Here is a 17596-nt window from a genome sequence, read left to right on the forward strand (position 1 = left end):
TGCTCACACTCTGCTTCCTGGCTGTGGGGCAATATGACCAGTGGCTCACAGTCCTGCTGCCAGGCCTTCCCCACAGTGATGGACGGCGCCCTGGAGCTGTGAGGCCCTTCCTTGCTTAAGTCACTGTTGTCAGGGTATTTACCACAGCAACGGGGAATAACTAAGACAGACAGTTATCCTGAGGCCATCCACTAGCAATTTCTCCCACCTCAAATGGGTTGGCCTTGTGTGTCTTATTATTACCCATTGCGTGGATTGTGCAACTGCTTTTCCCTGAGTCTTCTTTGACTCTGTTGATCCTTGTTTGGGCTCCAGTGGTTTATAATGTGTGTGTGTGTATACAAATATATATATATATATATATATATATATATATATATATATGTGTGTGTGTGTGTGTGTATGTATATGTGTATGTATATACATACATACATACACACACATATATTTGGTGGAGAGAGGTGATGTGAACAAACAATTCGTTATTTTAAAATAAATTTATTTATTTTACATCCTGACTGCATTTCCCCCTTCCTCTTCTCCTACTTCCTCCCCCTCAACTACCCTCTGCCCCCCTCCCAATCCACTCCTCCTCTGTTTCTGTTCAGAAAAGGCAGGTCTCCCACGGATATTAACAAAACATGGCATATCAAGTTGCAGTAAGACTAAACACCTCCCTTGTATTAAGGCTGGGCAAGGCGACCCAGTATGAGGAGTAGGTTCTCAAAGCCAGTCAGAGAGTTAGAGAGGGGCCCTGCTCCCACTGTGAGGAGTCCCTTAAGAAGGCCAAGTAAACAACTCTCACATCTAAGTAGAGGGTCTAGATCGGTCCCAGGCAGGCTCCCTGGTTGGCAGTACAAACTCCGCGAGCTCCTTGGAGCCCAGGTCAGTTGATTCTGTGGATTTTCTTGTAATGTCCTTTACCTCTCTGGCTCCTTTAATCCTTCCTCCCTCTCTTCAGCAGGATTCCCTGAGCTCGGCTTAATGTTTGTCTGTGGGTCTCTGTATCTGTTTGCACCCATAACTGGATGAAGCCTCTCTGATGACAACTGGGGTAGGCACCAATCTATGAGTGTAGCAGAATGTCATTAGGTGTCATTGCATAACAAACATTTCTTTATCCCAGACGGGACACCAGTGACAGGTCCACTCAAGTCTAGCTTGGTGAATTCGATGAGTTCCTTGCGGGTTACTCACAGGCGAATGAGTCACGGGAACAGAGGTGACTCCCGGGCAGCTGCAGCATCAGATATCGAGTATCAGCACAGATAACTCATGAAAGCTGCATCCTAAGAGTTCACTGCTCAACTTGGGGATGCTCCATCAGAGTCACCTGCTCCCCCCCCCCCCCCCCCCCCCCCCCCCCCCCCGGCAGCTGTTTACTGATCTTACAGCCTAGGTAGAGACCATGTGAATCCAGCAACTTTCTGAGCTTCCTGTGCTTCTGACGTTCACAAGCTGAGTACTGTGTCCCTTCCTGTTGGCTTTCTGAGTTGTATCGTATCGATCTCCCTTTTCCCTGCAGGAAGCTATGTTTTAGTTTGGGCTGAAAGGACATGTCCAGGGATGGCTACCCACTTCTGTCTTCCCTTATCAGTGGGACCGACCCTTTTCTCTGAAGCATGTATATGCTTGTTATGGCTTCCCCCCAACTCCTCCATGGAGGATCAATCCTGGGGCCATTTACATGCTAAGCATGGCTTCTACCACCAGACAGTGTCCCGCCCCTGTTTTTCTTTCTTGGCATCTCCGCCTTTGTGCTTCCCGGGCTCTCTGTCCAGCATGCCTTTTCACCCTTTATCTTTAGCTCAGGGCCTCTCAGTTTTCTCTCACCAAATGCTGATAGCTCTCAGTTGAGATACTGGAGAGAGTGAGGCTCATTCACTGCTGGCCAGCCATGGGGTTTCTTTGGCTGAAGTCTGCGGATGCAGTAACCAGAGCGAGAGGTTCCGTGCTGTGTGGAGCAGGCCCAGTGAGGTGCTGGTTTAGCCTCATGAAATGCGGAGTTGCTGGCAATGCAGGAGCTGGATAGCTACTATTCCATCCTCCCCCAGGTCCACTGGTCTCCCTGGAGACAGGTATATCTGGGAAGGATGCTTAGGGAGACTCAGGAGCTTAAGGGAGAATTCATATAAACTGTTCAGCAAATTCAGTCCTTGGGCTGCTAAGATTTTGCTGCCGAGAGCCAAGGAGACCCCTTTTGCTGCCTGCTGGGTGCTGTGCCATCAGGACTCAGGCTTCCGGCCACTTGGGAAGAGGATGAAGCCCAAATCCCCCTTTCTTCAGCTGCCAGCTGCTCAGCCACACTCAGTGGCTCAAAACCGAAATGAACCCCAACCAACCAGAGCAAAGGAAACACATAAACGCAAGCCACAAGCCTTGGCCAGTGTGTGTGTGTGTGTGTGCGTGTGCATGTGCGTGTGCGTGTGCATGTGTGTGTGTGTGTTCTTAATCCTTTAGCCCAGCTGGTAATGAGCTATTAGAAAATGTATCTGCCAGATCAAATTGAGTCTCAGTTGGAGTTCAAGAAGTTGTTCTGGGACTGTGTCTAGCAATGTCAAACAGAGAACATCAAGATTCTGGGCACATGCAGACCAGGGTGGCCTCACAGTGACAGTGTACCCCTTCTGGGAGAGGGCTGTCGCTGAGGCTTAGACAGGCTGGGGAGTGTTCAAGGATTTGGAGTTCCAGGGAATGGACACTCCCCACACTTCTCCTCACATTCCTGACTTGTCCAGGAACATTTGTCTGGGTGAGCCCCTGGGGTGCTGGTCATCGGGTCCTGGGCAGAGGTCATGTTAGAAGGTCTGGGAGGGTGTGAGAAGCCCCGTGCTGTGTTCACAGGCTGCTGGCTCCTGAGTCCCACACAGCCCAAGAAGACTATGATGCTTCTATTTTTTTTTTTTCTTTAGAGCAAGGGATTGAACCCATGGCCTCTTGGCCCCGCTCACAGGTTCTTAAGCACATACATGTACAAGTGGTTGCCTATACATGTGTGCATGTTCATATGGAAGTCATATGGTGTCTTCTATCATCTCCATCTTACCTTTTGGTTTTTCGAGACAGGGTTTCTCTGAGTAGCTTTGTGCCTTTCCTGGAACTCACTTGGTAGGCCAGGTTGGCCTCGAATTCACAGAGATCTGCCTGGCTCTGCCTCCTGAGTGCTAGGATTAAAGGCGTGCGCCACCACCGTGCGGCTCCATCTTACCTTTTTGAGACAGACTTTCTCACTGAAGGTGGATTCCCCCACTCACCTAGGCTGTCAGGCCAGTCAACATCAGGATCGTCCCATCTTCCCCAGCACTGGGATTCTAGACTTACGCTGCTGTGCATAGGGATTCAAACTCCAGTCCTTATGTCCCTGTGTCCCAAGCCCTTTACTAATGGAGTCACCTCTCCAGCTCCTGCTTCAAATTCTAAACTGAAGAGCATGCCCAAGTTTAGTTCATGGTGGAGCTGGGCCCTGGAACTGTCCTTTGCGGAGTGGCTGTGTGCCAGAATCATTCATTTGATTCATAAAATCTTCAGTCCTTCCAATCAATTCCCCTTAGCAGGATACCCCAAGTTTCCTGGCCTGGCAGGGGAGAAGAGTGGATGATGGGAAGACATGGCTGGGAAGGAGCCTGACTCAGCCTGTTGACTTTGTGTCTGGACTCTGAGAGAAGTGAGAAGCCACATGGTGACCCATGGGGCACCTCACCTTGTTCTGTTTTTGTTTTTTGTTTTGTTTTTCGAGACAGAGTTTCTCTGTGTAGCTTTTTGTACCTTTCCTGGAACTCGCTCTGTAGCCCAGGCTGGTCTAGAACTCACAGAGATCTGCCTACCTCCACCTCCTGAGTACTGGGAATAAAGATGTGAGCCACCACCACCTGGCTTGGGCACCTCATCTTGTCCAGCAGAAATGTCAGTAGAAAGAAAAACAGCTCAGTGGGAACCCAGCAGGGAGCCGAAGGTGAGAGACAACGGGCATGTTGGTCGCTGGGCTCTTTGCCTTGGCATCTTTGCGAGGCCACAGGGCTCCATGGACACAGTCTGAAGAGGGATGTCCCCGCATGCTTTATGTCAGATGTAGAGAAACTCAGGGCATGCTCCCTGCTGTGGGATGTTCTGTATGTCTTGTGGGAGCCCGTTCTTGGGTTCCTTGTGGCTTTACCCAGCAGGTCCGATAGAGGATGATTAGGACCACGGGCCTGAGTGCAGGTGTCTGAGATGGTCTGCACTTGGCTGTGCTGGGGAATGGTCTGTCTGTATGTCAAGTTGCTCTGATTGGTCAATAAATAAAACCTGATTGGCCGTGGCTAGGCAGGAAGTATAGGCGGGACTAACAGAGAGGAGAAATAAAAAAGAACAGGAAGGCAGAAGGAGTCACTGCCAGCCGCCACCCTGACAAGCAGCATGAAAAGATGCCAGTAAACCACGAACCGCATGGCAGGGTATAGATTTGTGGAAATGGATTAATTTAAGCTATAAGAACAGTTAGCAAGAAGCCTGCCACTGCCATACAGTTTGTAAGCAAAATAAGTCTCTGTGTTGACTTGGTTGGGTCTGAGCGGCTGTGGGACTGGCAGGTGACAAAGATTTGTCCTTACTGTGGGCAAGGCAGGAAAACTCTAGCTACACTACCCTAGTACAGGAAGATGATTAACAGCAGGAACACAGTGGAAGCGGAGCTCTTGTGACCACTGTGACCAGCTCCAGTTCTGTCTGTCTGTCCTGGGTATGCCCAGCCATGGAAAACATGTGCATCCAGACAGAGGTGGGCCTGACTGCCATCTGTACCACTGCCAACTGTGCCTTTACTGAGCCTCAGAGTTGGCCTCAAAAGGCCACATCGGGTTAGACATGTCATATGCCACATTGCTCTTTGCTATCCATTGGTAGATGCTCTCTTTCTGTCCTGCTCTGGAGTGCCTGCCTACACCAGGGAGAGAGGACTCCTCTCTCTGTAGGCTAAGTTTCAGCTCCTGTTGCAGCCACAGCCTGGCCTTCTGTTAGCTTAGCTCTGATTCTCCTCTGTCTCTGCCTCAGCAGGGAGCAGATAGATAAATCAATGCATGGACAGAGAGGCCCTGGTGCCCTGGCTGCCCCTGAGAAGGCCCGGGGAGAATCTTTGTCCTTTGGCAGGGACATGGGGTGGGTAGACTGAAGGCAGGTTCTTGATCCAGACATCCCTGAGTTTCTCTGCATCTGAAATGAAGCATTCCAGAGCATCTGCCTTCACACTGTGTCTATGGAGGCCTGTGGCCTCACAGAGATGCTAAGGAGCTGGACAACCAACATCCCCACATCCTCTCCCCTTCTGTTCCCTGCTGGGTTCCCACTGAGCTGCTTCTGCTTCTGATGACATCTCTGATGGACAAGATGAGGTGCCCCACGCATCACCATGCAGGCTCTTCAGATCTCCCAGGGTCCAGCGTTTATTCCCATGTGTCCACACATGTGTGTGGAGGCCAGAGGTCGAGGTGTCTTCTTTGATCACCCTCTATCTTATTATTATTATTATTATTATTATTATTATTATTATTATTATTATTATTATTATTTGAGGTATGGTCATTTGAACCCAGCACTCACTAGTTTAGTTAGGCTGGCTGGTCAGCAAGTCTCAGAGATCTGTCTCTGCCCTTTCCAGATGCAGGACCCCCAACCCACATGTATATGCATGTGTGTATGAGAATATGTCTGCAACTGTGTAAACATGTGTGTGGTGGCCTTAGGTGCTGTTCCTTAGGGCCCTGCCCACTTTGGTATATTTTTTTCTTGAGATAGTGTCTCTCACTGGCCTGGAACTTACCAATTCAGCAAGGCTGCCTGGCCAGTGAGCCCCAGAGACCTGTCAGTTTCTTCCTCCCCTCCTCCGGGATTACAAACACATGTCACCATGTCTAGTTATTATTTTGGGGGTGGGTGGGTTATGGGGAATCAAACTCAGGGTCTCATGCTTGCACATCAAGCATTTTACCAATGAGCTTAACCCTTCAGCCCCTGCAGCCTCCAGCTGTTTCATCCTGGCCTCAGTTTCCTGCTCCATGAAGGTCGGATCCAGAATGAATGGGGACACAGAAGGCATCCTGGCTCAGCGGCGCACCTGGCAATACCTCTTTTGGCACCAGTCCAGACAAGCTGGTATAGCAGGAAGATTATAGGATTTGGAGTCATACACACCAGCCAAATCCCAGCTGGATTGCTACTTATCTGCCCAATTGTGCACCAAATTATGTAATTATGTGGCTAACTATACACCTCATTATGTGAGATGTGCTAACATGACTTCCTGTCATAGAGTCTCAGTGCCTGCATCTGTAGAGAGGGTATAGTGCCAACAGTGACTGGAGGGGCTGCAGAAGGAATTGCCCACAATGCCCTGCACCCTATCAGTCCCTTTTTTTCTCCTCAAAGTCCATGGCTTTTCTGTTTTATTCCTGTGTGTGTGTGTGTGTGTGTGTGTGTGTGTGTGTGTGTGTAGGCCAGAGATTGGTATCAGGTGTCTTCTTTGATCACTCTCTACATTATTATTATTATTATTGAGATGTGATCTCTTATTGAACCCAGAGCTCACTAATTTAGCTAGGCTGGCTGGTCAGCAAGTCCCAGAGATCTATCTGCCTCTGCCTCTCCAGCACTGGGACCATAGGAACACAATGTCACACTTAAAACAAAAACAAAAACAAAACACATGGATTCTGGACAGGTGGTGGTGGTGCACACCTTTAATCCCAGCACATGGGAGGCAGAGCCAGGTGGATCTCTGTGAGTTCGAGGCCAGCCTGGTCTACAGAGCGAGATCCAGGACAGGAACCAAAACTACACAGTGTAGCAGGAATCTTAAAAGTTCTTATTATTAAAATCAAACCTGAGGCCAGTTATTGGTGTGAACGCTGGAAGATCAGAGAAGCAGAACAAGCCACAACTACCTCACCTTGCCAGTTCCTCAGCTGATCCTGTTTCTTCAGACTGGAAGCCTCTGTGTCCTCATCTGAATGGGTCTCAGCTGAACTGTGCTGCTCAAAAGCCTAAATGCTCAACCAGCCAAATGCTTCTAGTTCCTGGTCTTCATGCGTTATGTATCTTTCTGCTTTCTGCCATCACTCCCTGGGATTAAAGGCGTGAGTCACCATGCTTGGCTGTATCCTTGAACACACAGAGATCAAAGTAGATCTCTGCCTCTGGAATGCTAGGATTAAAGGCATGTGCTACCACTGTCTATCCTCTATGTTTAATATTGTGGCTGTTCTGTTCTCTGACCCCAGATAAGTTTATTAGGGTGCACAATATTTCAGGGAACACAATACCACCACAACACAGAGAAACTATGTCTCAAAAAAAAAAAAAAAAAAAAAAAAACAACCCGGGATTCTAGGAGGGGTGGGGGGATTGAACTCAGGTCCTCATGTCTCACATTTGCACAGTAAGCACTTTACTTATGGAGGCATCTCCAGACCCTGCAGTGCCTTTCTGAGCCTGAATTCCTTTGCCTACATGATGCCAAGAAAGCCCTTCTTGGCTTATCTACGTGCGCCCTGCCCCCTTCATCCGGCTCATGCAGTTGTGGGCCTCCTTGGTGCCGTCCGAGAATGCTCTGAACACAGCTTTTTCTGAATGTTGCCTGATGGACTGTGGCTTCCAGCTAGGCTGTAGACTCCCAGTATGTACAACAGAAAGGACACCAGTCAGACATAGGACAGCCTGTCACGTCAGCTGACTCAAGCTGACCCCATGACAACCGGAGCCTCCATCTTTTCATTTTTGCCTCTCAGATAAAAATGACCGTCATACACGCTCACTGAACCACCTCGACTTCCAGGCAGTACCTGACACATCTGTTGTGCAGCAATTTCCTCTGAACTGAAACTTTCCCTCCTGGAGGAAGGCTCATGGTGCTTAAAACTCACAGGATTTACCAGGCTCCTCCCCAAGGTTATAGAAGTGAGAGCAACTGTTGGGGGCAGGGACTCTGAGCAGATGAGCTGCCTGGAGGAGACTCTGACCTGCTGAGCTGCCTGTAAATGGTGTGGAGGCTTCTGTGGATGCAGCTTTTGTGCTTACTGTGGTGGGCTGTAATCAACACAGCTGCCTTTGAGACACCCATTAACTCCCCAGAGTAAGTTATACCAGGATTTTTCTTTTGGGCCACCAACCAGCTTCCAAATCATGACACAGACTTATTAGTTTTGAATGCTCAGCCTAGCTTAGGCAAGTTTCTGGCTAGCTCTTTTAACTTAAATTAGCCTATCTCTCTTTATCTACCTTTTGCCTCGGGGCTTATTACCTTTCTTTGTTCTGTACATCTTAGTTTCACTGCTTCTCTATGTCTGTCTGTCTGGTATCTGGTGTCTGCCTGGCTTCTTGCCCCAGCCATGTCCCACATTCTCTCCTCTTTCTTTTCTCTCCTCTCTCGCCTAGATTTATCTTCCTATTATTCTCTCTGCCTGCCAGCCCCACCTATCTTTTTCCTGCCTAGCTATTGGCTGTTTAGCTCTTTACTAGACCAATCAGGTGCCTTAGGCAGGCAAGGTGAAAAAATGCAGCACATCTTTATATAAGTAAACAAGTACAGCATAAACCAAAGTAACACACCCTTACACAGTTAAAGTAATATTCCACAGCAAGAACAAATGCAGCACATCTTTACATTGTTAAACAAATGTAGCATAAACCAAAGTAACACACCCTTACACAGTTAAAGTAATATTCCACAGCAAGAACAAATGTAACACATCTTTACATAGTTAAAATAATATTCTACAACAGTAAGTCTTCATCCATATTCTTGTGAGTCACCCCAATGGACTCATTGGTTTGCCAAATGGGGCTTTGGTGGAATTTTTTGTTGTTATTATTCTGTTGTAGTTATCCTATCTGGGGTGAGAAGATATTTGCTCACATCTCTCCAGGAAAAGTCACCTAACACACTCGGCACCTGAACAGGGAGGGATGTGTCAGAACCACGGAGAGAAGGGGGAGGGGGGGGGAAGGTCGCACTGCTCCTGCAATGGGCACCGAGATGTACAACTGAGGTTGATTCCCGTGGTGATGGAGGGTCTGCAGGGGAAACCCTGATATGGCCACCTTCCTTCTGTGGTATGAGATGATGGATCTCCTTGCTGATGCTATGGATAGAGTCACATATGTAACCAAAGGTGAACCATTGGGAGATGGAGGGTCCATGGGGGGGAGGATCCCGGGATGGCTGTCATTGTCTATGTGATATGGAGTAGTGTGCCTCTTCCTTGATGAGTGGGGCCTGTGTGTGTGTGTCTGGGGCCACTCTGATAATGGCTGAAAGACTAGAGAATGCACAGCTGTCCCTAAAGGTTGCAGGCACGGGACAGAAGCACCAACCAGCACGTTGTTGCAGCAATTGCATGGTTGGTCATTGTAATAAGTCATGCAACTTAGGCTGAGGTGGCTGCTCACAGGGAAGCTTCCTGTGTCAGGGAAGAACTATGGGGGGAAGGGGATTGCAGCTAGCGCCCTTCTCCTTGGCCTCTGGTTTGACGGGCAAAATGAATTAAAGAGAGGACGAGTTGGGGGTGTCGGCTTGCCTGAGGGACTGAAAGGAAAAGAGGGTTCACCTTAGATCTATGCTAAGAGCCCTTTCTGGAACCCAGAAATCCATGGGGGAAACTGGGGAGTGAGGAGGAGAACACAGTAGAAGTGACAGAAGACACCCCCGTAGGTCCCACCTTTAATAAAGAAGGGGCAGTCTGTGCTATGCCATGCAGATGAGGCATTAGCAGTGGTCCAATACAAGAAACTGTGATATTTTTAAAGGTTTATTTTTAGTATTTTACTCATCAGCATCCAGTGCACCATATGTGTGGTTGGTGTCTGAGGAGGTGGTGAGCCTCCATGTGGTGTTTGGGAATCGAACTCGGGTCTTTCACAAGAACAAGAAGTGAGGCAAATCTCCAGCCCTAAGAAACTAGGATAATCAGAGAATACTCAGCACTTGAGGTGGGGGTGGGTTTGACTTTGGAGAGATTTTCAAATATGCAGTCAAAGAGCCTGCCACAGTCTGTAGCCTGTAGGATGTGGGAACAATTGGGATTAGTCTAAGAGTTGTGGAGGTAGAAAAACTTCCTCCTTAAGACAAAGACTGTATAAGCTGAGACAATATGAGGGAAGGGAGTCCCTGATGGATGAGCATATGCGAACCATTAGGGGCACTTGGTTATAGCTGAGGTTCCCATGAATATCAGGGACTGGAAGGCAGCAGAGGAAAGACAGGGGTTACTGAAAGAATTGTGTACGAGAGGGGTAGTGTTTGCTGCTCAGATCTCTGGGCCAGATAGAGCTGTACTTACAAAAATTTAAGACAAAAGCTTTTGGTTCTGCAGGGACATTGAGAATAGTATGGAGCTCTAGTGTCTTTGCTGAGCCCCTGGGTGGGACATGTTCTTTATGAGGCAGACGAAGCTCTGAAAATCTAAATAACTGACTGAAGTGTGACTTGGGTGAAGTACAGAAGCAGTCTAGAGGGGATGGCAGAGTGGCTAAGAAGACAGGGTTTATTTGGGTGACTCAAGGCAAATATGGTAAGATCTGTGTTGAGCTGGGACTCCAAGAGGAAAAAAAATAACCGAAAGACAAATGCTGTGCTAGTGAGATTTTGGAAGGCTTTAAAACCTTAGCAGTGGTTCACAGAAAACTTAAATGGTACAATAATGAGGGTAAAACAGATTAAGCCAGTCCTAGGGGTGGGTAATTATTCCCTAGAGTATGCACTGTATATTTCTTCTTTGTAAGAAAGTCCAGAAGGTTTGAAGATTGCTCACCCAGCTAGGTTTGGCTGATAGAAGGGCAAGAGCTGGGCTGTTGGCCCAGAGCCTGTAAGAACCAAGGAAAGAGCTGGCTCCGGTGGCAGGCAGGGTAGGCAGGAGTGCTGTCCTGTGCCTGAGCTGGACTGAGAAGCATAAGCCAGCCTTGGGGGCTGTGACCTGTGATCAACCGGAGCTTACTTGGAACGGATGGCAGTGGACCTTGAAGGATCGTGTACTGTCTGTGAAAAGATTTTGTTCCATAATAATAAACCTTGGGGTCTTGGCAGTTCTGTGAAAGCAGTCGTGAGAACAGTAAAAACAACAGTCAGGTCATTGAAATGAAGGCACCTGACCAACTAGAAATGGGCATTCCTCAAAGCCACCCAGTGCCCGGACTAGGCTGCCTCCCCAGGTGAGCCCCACACAGGGATTTGCACCACACGGGGGGATGCAGATCCTCCTCTGGGGGCACCCAAGGCTACAGGGGTTCTAAAATGAGTCACTACAATGGGATGCTTCCTCAGGCCAGGCCAGCAAATGCACGTCAGCTCGACCAGGCAGAGCATGGTTCATAAACTGGCGAATCCAGAGGAGCAATGTCAACCAAGCTGCCATTCTGTCTGTCTGTCATTATGAGGGTAAGTACATGTGTGTATACAAGCTTGATGCACTTGTGTGTGCAGGTGCATCTACATGGTGTGTACAGGTAGAGGTCGGAACTTACCAAGCAGGCTAGGCTGGCTGGCCAGTGGGTCCCATGGATCTGCCTATCAGAAATGTCAAGCCTATCACCAGGAGCACCCTCTTTGTCCCCATCCCACCTCCCACCCCTTGCTTATTTCACATGGGTATTGAGGATTCTTCACATTCTACTCAGCAGTAAGCAAAAGTTGATTGCAGGACTGACCACACCTGATGGAGACATTCTCACTTGTCAGACATTGGGCCCTTAATTACGCTTCAGTATTCATTTCACTGCAGAATTATTTTGACTCTTGTGCCTGGTCATACTAGGCAAGAGGAAGTCATTAGCAAATAAACGGAGAAACACACAAACTTGTCAGCAGATGGATTACAAAGGAATACAATTTTACGCAAAATGCCTTTGCTTTTAAAAAGTGTTTGTGCATAAATTAGTCTGTCAGCAAATGCATACAGCTAATTGCATGAAAAAAAAATTAAGTCCTGCCATAATATCATCTACACAGAGTCACTTCTTGCAAAGCAGAAGTGATTGGGCACATTATTAATGGAGCAGAAGAGTCAACTGCTCTCATTAAATTGCTTTTTGGAAAGAAGAAGCCTATTAGAATGCATTTTATAATGTATTTATTCCTTTTTGCAATTTATTGAGTATTTAACTCTTGTTTGCAGACCAGCTCAAATAGTGTTCTGCCCTTTTTTGGAGTAAAAATAAAAATAAAAAATAAACCATAATAACAAGTGTAATGATTAGACCCGGCAGGGTGGAAAGCAACCAGGAAGCGATTCAATGTCTTTGCATCAGCCAGAGTTCTGATGCGGGGCGGGGAAGCTGCTGGTGGCCGCTGAGCCTGATGGAGCCTGTGAGGGGTGCTATGGGCATTTGAATGCTCTGATTGTGTGTCCTGGGATGAGTGAGTGACATCCACCTGGACTTGGATAAGCATGCTGAGCTGTGTGTTATCGCTGCTTTCGCAAATCTGGCTGGGGTCTCGAGTGGACCTCTTGAAGCCCAATGAACCTTCTAATTTCCGGACCAGGAACATGTCAAGAGAAATGTGAGTATGTATTCCAGGTGTGAGTGCTGGCCCAGCTGATGCCTCTGCGTTAGATGCCTCCTAGGCTCCTAGGAATGTCTTTTTTTTTTTTTTTTTTTTTTTTTGGTTTTTCGAGACAGGGTTTCTCTGCGTAGCTTTGCGCCTTTCCTGGAGCTCACTTGGTAGCCCAGGCTGGCCTCGAACTCACAGAGATCCGCCTGCGTGCGCCACCACCGCCCGGCTAGGAATGTCTTTATTATTGATGGCAGTTGGGTGTGGCGAGTAGGTCTGAAAGAGTTAAACATAAGAAAGAGGAATGAGTACCAGCCTCAGGCCCCCAAACCAGGTCCCCAAACCGTTAGCCTCAGCAGAAATATTCTTGTCATATTTCTCGTGGCATCAGCAGAATAACCTTGTGACGCTGTCTGGGTCTAGCAGAACATCCTGTGGCTATTCTAGGAAGAAAAGCAGCTCCCATGGAAAGTCCCCATAGCTGTACACCCCTCTCCGGTGCTGATCTTTAAACTAGCCAATCATGTATTGCCCCAAATGCTATGTTAATTTTGTGGGTTTTGCTTTTAAAAGATGCCTGCAATTATTGTTCTGGGCTCCTCTCACTAAATAGTAGAGCGGTCCCATTTGCACAAATGATTGTATAAAGCCTCTTGTGACTGCATCAACTAGTCTGGAGTCCGGGCTTCTGGGGCGCCCACCTGAGAGGATAGTGCCCTGAGTCTGGGGTCTATCAGGTCCAGGAGCTATCCCATACTAAGTTTCATGGTGGGATCTGGTGTGAGACCTGGGCAGGTACCGGGTGTGGTTTATGGTGTCCTGAAGCTCAGGGTACTCAGGATGGCTTCATGGAAAGCAATGCTGTGGTCAATATATATTTTTATATATTCTAAACACTATGTGCCTTTGCACATTTTGACCCATCTACAAAAAACAAAAAAATAAAAACCTTTCCTTGAGGATGTTTTTCTCAGAGTGAGACTGACATGCAGCTTCTCAGCATCCCCCACCCATTCCTTGGGCTGAAATGTGGTACGTGTCAATATAAGACTGTACTTGGCCCTGAGTTACTCCATGTTGTATAAAACTGGCTTTTTCTTTCTCTCTCTCTCTTTTTTTAGACCATACTTTTCCTTGAGCAACTCCATTTTATGAGAAGCTTTTAACTCCACTCTGAGGATAAAAGATAATTGTGCATCTTAGTGGACAGGGGATTGGTACCATCTGTTCAGTGCCCAATCTATACCGGCAAATGAGTTATTCCTGGGAGTAGAAAGGTGGCATCCTATAAACTTATCGGGGTAACTTGGAACTGAGGGGGCATATGGGTGTATTAAAATCATATCAGGGAAACCAGGCTGGAGAACTTATTGGACACTGCAGACCAAGGAACGGGGTCTTCACCTGAGCTCCATAAAGAGGAGACGTTCAGGACTAAGATGGTGATGGGTCCCTCATCTGCCAAGTGATCACCTTGCATCAAGGACCACCAGGAGAACTCCGATCCATCCCAGGGCTTCAGCTTGGCCCAGTCCCCATCACTGAGGCTGAGTACTGTCTGTCTGCCATCATGTGCCCACCTGAACCTGCCATCCATCCATCCATCCATCCATCCGTCTGTCTGGATGTAGTCCTGCTCTTCCTCCTTACAGCCAGGCTCCGCGCTGCAGTGGCTATCTGACCCTGTAGCCCTATCCCAGCAGCCACAAGGCAGCGACTCGCCAGCAGCGTCTGTCTGGTTGGCTTTGTCACTTCCTGCCTGCTGCTTGGGTTTCTGAAACCTCTTGTTCTCTGCTGCAGCCTCTTAACTCTGGGCAGTCACTCTGCAACCTGCATCTGTACACAATTCACTGTAGGACGTGTGTGACCTGAGAGTTAGTAGTAGTCATTATAATAGCTAATTATAAGTGGATTAAAAGCATCTGTGTTCACCTTGGCTAGGCCTAGCAAGGGAAGAGAAAGTGGCTGGCGAGTTGCTGGCATCAGGACCATTGTACCATGTAGATTTGTGGTTATTCCATAAATTCTGATGCTGTGGAAAAACATAAATGTTTTTGACATAGCATACCCATGACAGTGGGACCCCCCCCCCCTTTTATTCCCATTCTTCTCTGCAATTCCAGAACTCAAGTTGGGATAACAGTGGAGTGGCAGATGGCAGTCTGGGTAAATGCCACAGGAATGATGGCACAGAGGTAGGGACAGCTGTGCCGTTAGAACACAGCAAGCCTGGGGTCCAGAGCACAAGAATCTAGAGTTGAGGGTGGGAATTCTACGAGGAAGAAGCCGCAGGCACGTGAGCCTAGAGCCTCTCACAGACTAGCCAGTTAAATACACCAACTCCATCAAGGGATTGGCAGTCTGGAAGAGATGGCACTGCAAACTGAGATGGTGAGGCAAGGCTGGCCCGCAAAAGCTGGAAGCCAAGCCTGGCCCGTGCAGATGGAGATGTCTGCAATGAGCACGCCCAGCCTGAATCTTCGAGGGCTCTGCCTTGAGCAGATCTTCCCCCGTGAGCTGAGAACTGTGCATGTAAGTGGCTCTGTGGAGTCCAAAAGTTCATTAGAAATGAGTTTATAAAATAAATGAGATTACTTGCCGGATCGCGGACCAGGACAGCATTGCTTTCGGTATTTTATTCTGTCTTCATAAAGCACAGCCCGTGATGTCTTCGTGGAGACTTGCTGAGCTGGCAGAAGAGCCTCCCTGTGGAAGGCAGATCAGCTGACATAAAAAGGAACCTCTTAACTGAGACGCCCCATAAATGGCAGATGAGCCTTGCTTCATCCTCCATGGAGATGAACAGTTTCCAAGTTGCTCTTGGGAAGTTTTGGGGAAAAGACACATAACCTAAGGCTACACAAAAGCAGCCCTTCCTGTCCTGTAATTTCTTTATCTTAACTCCAGCTGGCAGTCAGGAGCGAGGCGCTCACAGCTACGCTTGGCTTGATGATCTTGCCTCGCCAGATGGTGGGCTGTACTTCCCGCAGTTGCCTGATGGATAGATGGGTTCTGGTTAATTTGCTCATTTATTCATTGAAAAATATTGACTGTGACTATGAAAGGCCAAGTACTAAATTAAGGACCAGGTAAAGGACATCAGAAGTGTAGGACATGTTTCATAGACTGCAGCACTGATAGTGTTAAAATGTCCATATTTGCTGGGCGTTGGTGGCTCATGCCTTTAATCCCAGCACTCGGGAGGCAGAGCCAGGTGGATCTTTGTGAGTTCAAGGCCAGCCTGGACTCCAAAGTGAGTTCCAGGAAAGGCGCAAAGCTACACAAAAAACCCTGTCTTGAAAAACCAAAACCAAAACCAACCAACCAACCAAACAAACAGTCCATATTTACTAGACACAATCTATAGATTCAATTCAATCATACCAAAAAAATGCTTTTTTTCTCAGATGATATCTGCCACATTCAGAGTGGTATAGTCATAGAATATTGACTTTTTTTTTTTTTTTTTTTTGCCTCCAAAGACATAGAAAAACAATCTCAAAATCTATACAGAACTACAAAAGAACCCTGAATAGCCAAAGCATTCCTGGACAAAAACCAATAAAACTAGATGACTCATAATGTCTCATTCTGAAATATATACACAACTGTAGTAATGAAAACAGCATGGCAGTTGAAGGTGTGGTCCAGTAGGCAGAGTGCCCACCTAGCATGAACGAGGCCTTGGGTTTCATTCCCAGCACCACAGGAAACTGGATGTGATGGTTCATGCCTATAATCTCAGCATCGGGGAGGTGGAAACCAAGGTATTGGTTGTTCAAGGTCATCCTCGGCTACAAGTTCAAAGCCAACCTGCGCCATATGGCACCCTGCCTCAAAAACACAAAAATAAAAACAAACTCCCAAGTCCAGCATTTTTCTGACAGGAAAACAGATATGTGGACCAATGGAACAGGATAGAGTTTGGTAACAAACCATTTAAAGTGAATTGATTTCTGACAGAAATGCCAAACACAAAAACAAAAACAGAAAAACCAGGCAATGAGAAAGCACAATCTTCAGTAAGTGCTGCTGGGAATATTGAGTATCCACACACAAAAGAATGATGTTGGCCCCTGATCTCACACCACTCATAAGTACCAACTAAAAAGGTATAGAGATTGAGCTGCCTGGCCTGTAAGTGTAAAAGTTCTTGGGAGCATAAATAAAAATAAGAGAGAAAAAATAAAAAGGAAAATGTATAAATATTTGTATAGATAAAAAATAAGTTCAAACTTAAAAATGTATCACTTTTAAAAAGAAGGTATATTATATGTTATCAACTAAGTATGTGTATATATAATCTACAAAATTTTAAAATTAAAAATACAGTAAATTTAAAAAAATTCTTGAAAGCAATACAGAAGAGGAACCCCATGATATTGTTTGGGTAATCATTTCATGGGCAGGATTCCCTAAAAGCACATTCAAGAAAAGCAAAAATAGAACTGGAATTTCATCAAACCAAAACAGTAAAGAAGCCACAAAGTGAAGAGGCAATCCACAGACAGAGAGGAAATGTTAATACCTGCAAATCATATATCTGATAAGGCGTGAACTTATAAGATAAGCAACGTAGCTTTTCCTCACCATGGTTTCACTCTCAGCAGCCTTAATTGTGTGTCATTAAGAAAGGTCTGAAAACATTAGATGGAAAATTACAGAAAACAGTTTCAATAACTTCCTCCTTTTTTTCTCCACTTCCTCCACATTTCCTCTTCCTTCTCTGTTCCCCTGCCCCTGCACACATACACACAAAAATGTGCATGTATGTGGTCCTTGCCTTCCACCTTGTTTGAGGCAGGGTCTCTTGTTTGCCATCACATCTGTCAATCTAGCTGGCCTGGCAGTTTCCAGGGATCTAATGATCTGGATCCCATCTCACCGTAGGCATGAAGATGACATGCATGCACCAGTCTGTCTGATTCTGCATAGGCTCTGGCAAGTGCTTTTCCCACTGAGCCATCTCCCCAGCCCTTAAAAGTGTTTCTTACAGTACATTTCTACAACTGTTCTGTTATATCAGACATTGTTTTTCATCTCTTTCTATGGCTAACTAATACATTAAGTGTTATCATAATT

The sequence above is a fragment of the Peromyscus maniculatus genome, chromosome 21 (genome assembly GCF_049852395.1).
Source record: "Peromyscus maniculatus bairdii isolate BWxNUB_F1_BW_parent chromosome 21, HU_Pman_BW_mat_3.1, whole genome shotgun sequence".
Taxonomy (NCBI): domain Eukaryota; kingdom Metazoa; phylum Chordata; class Mammalia; order Rodentia; family Cricetidae; genus Peromyscus; species Peromyscus maniculatus.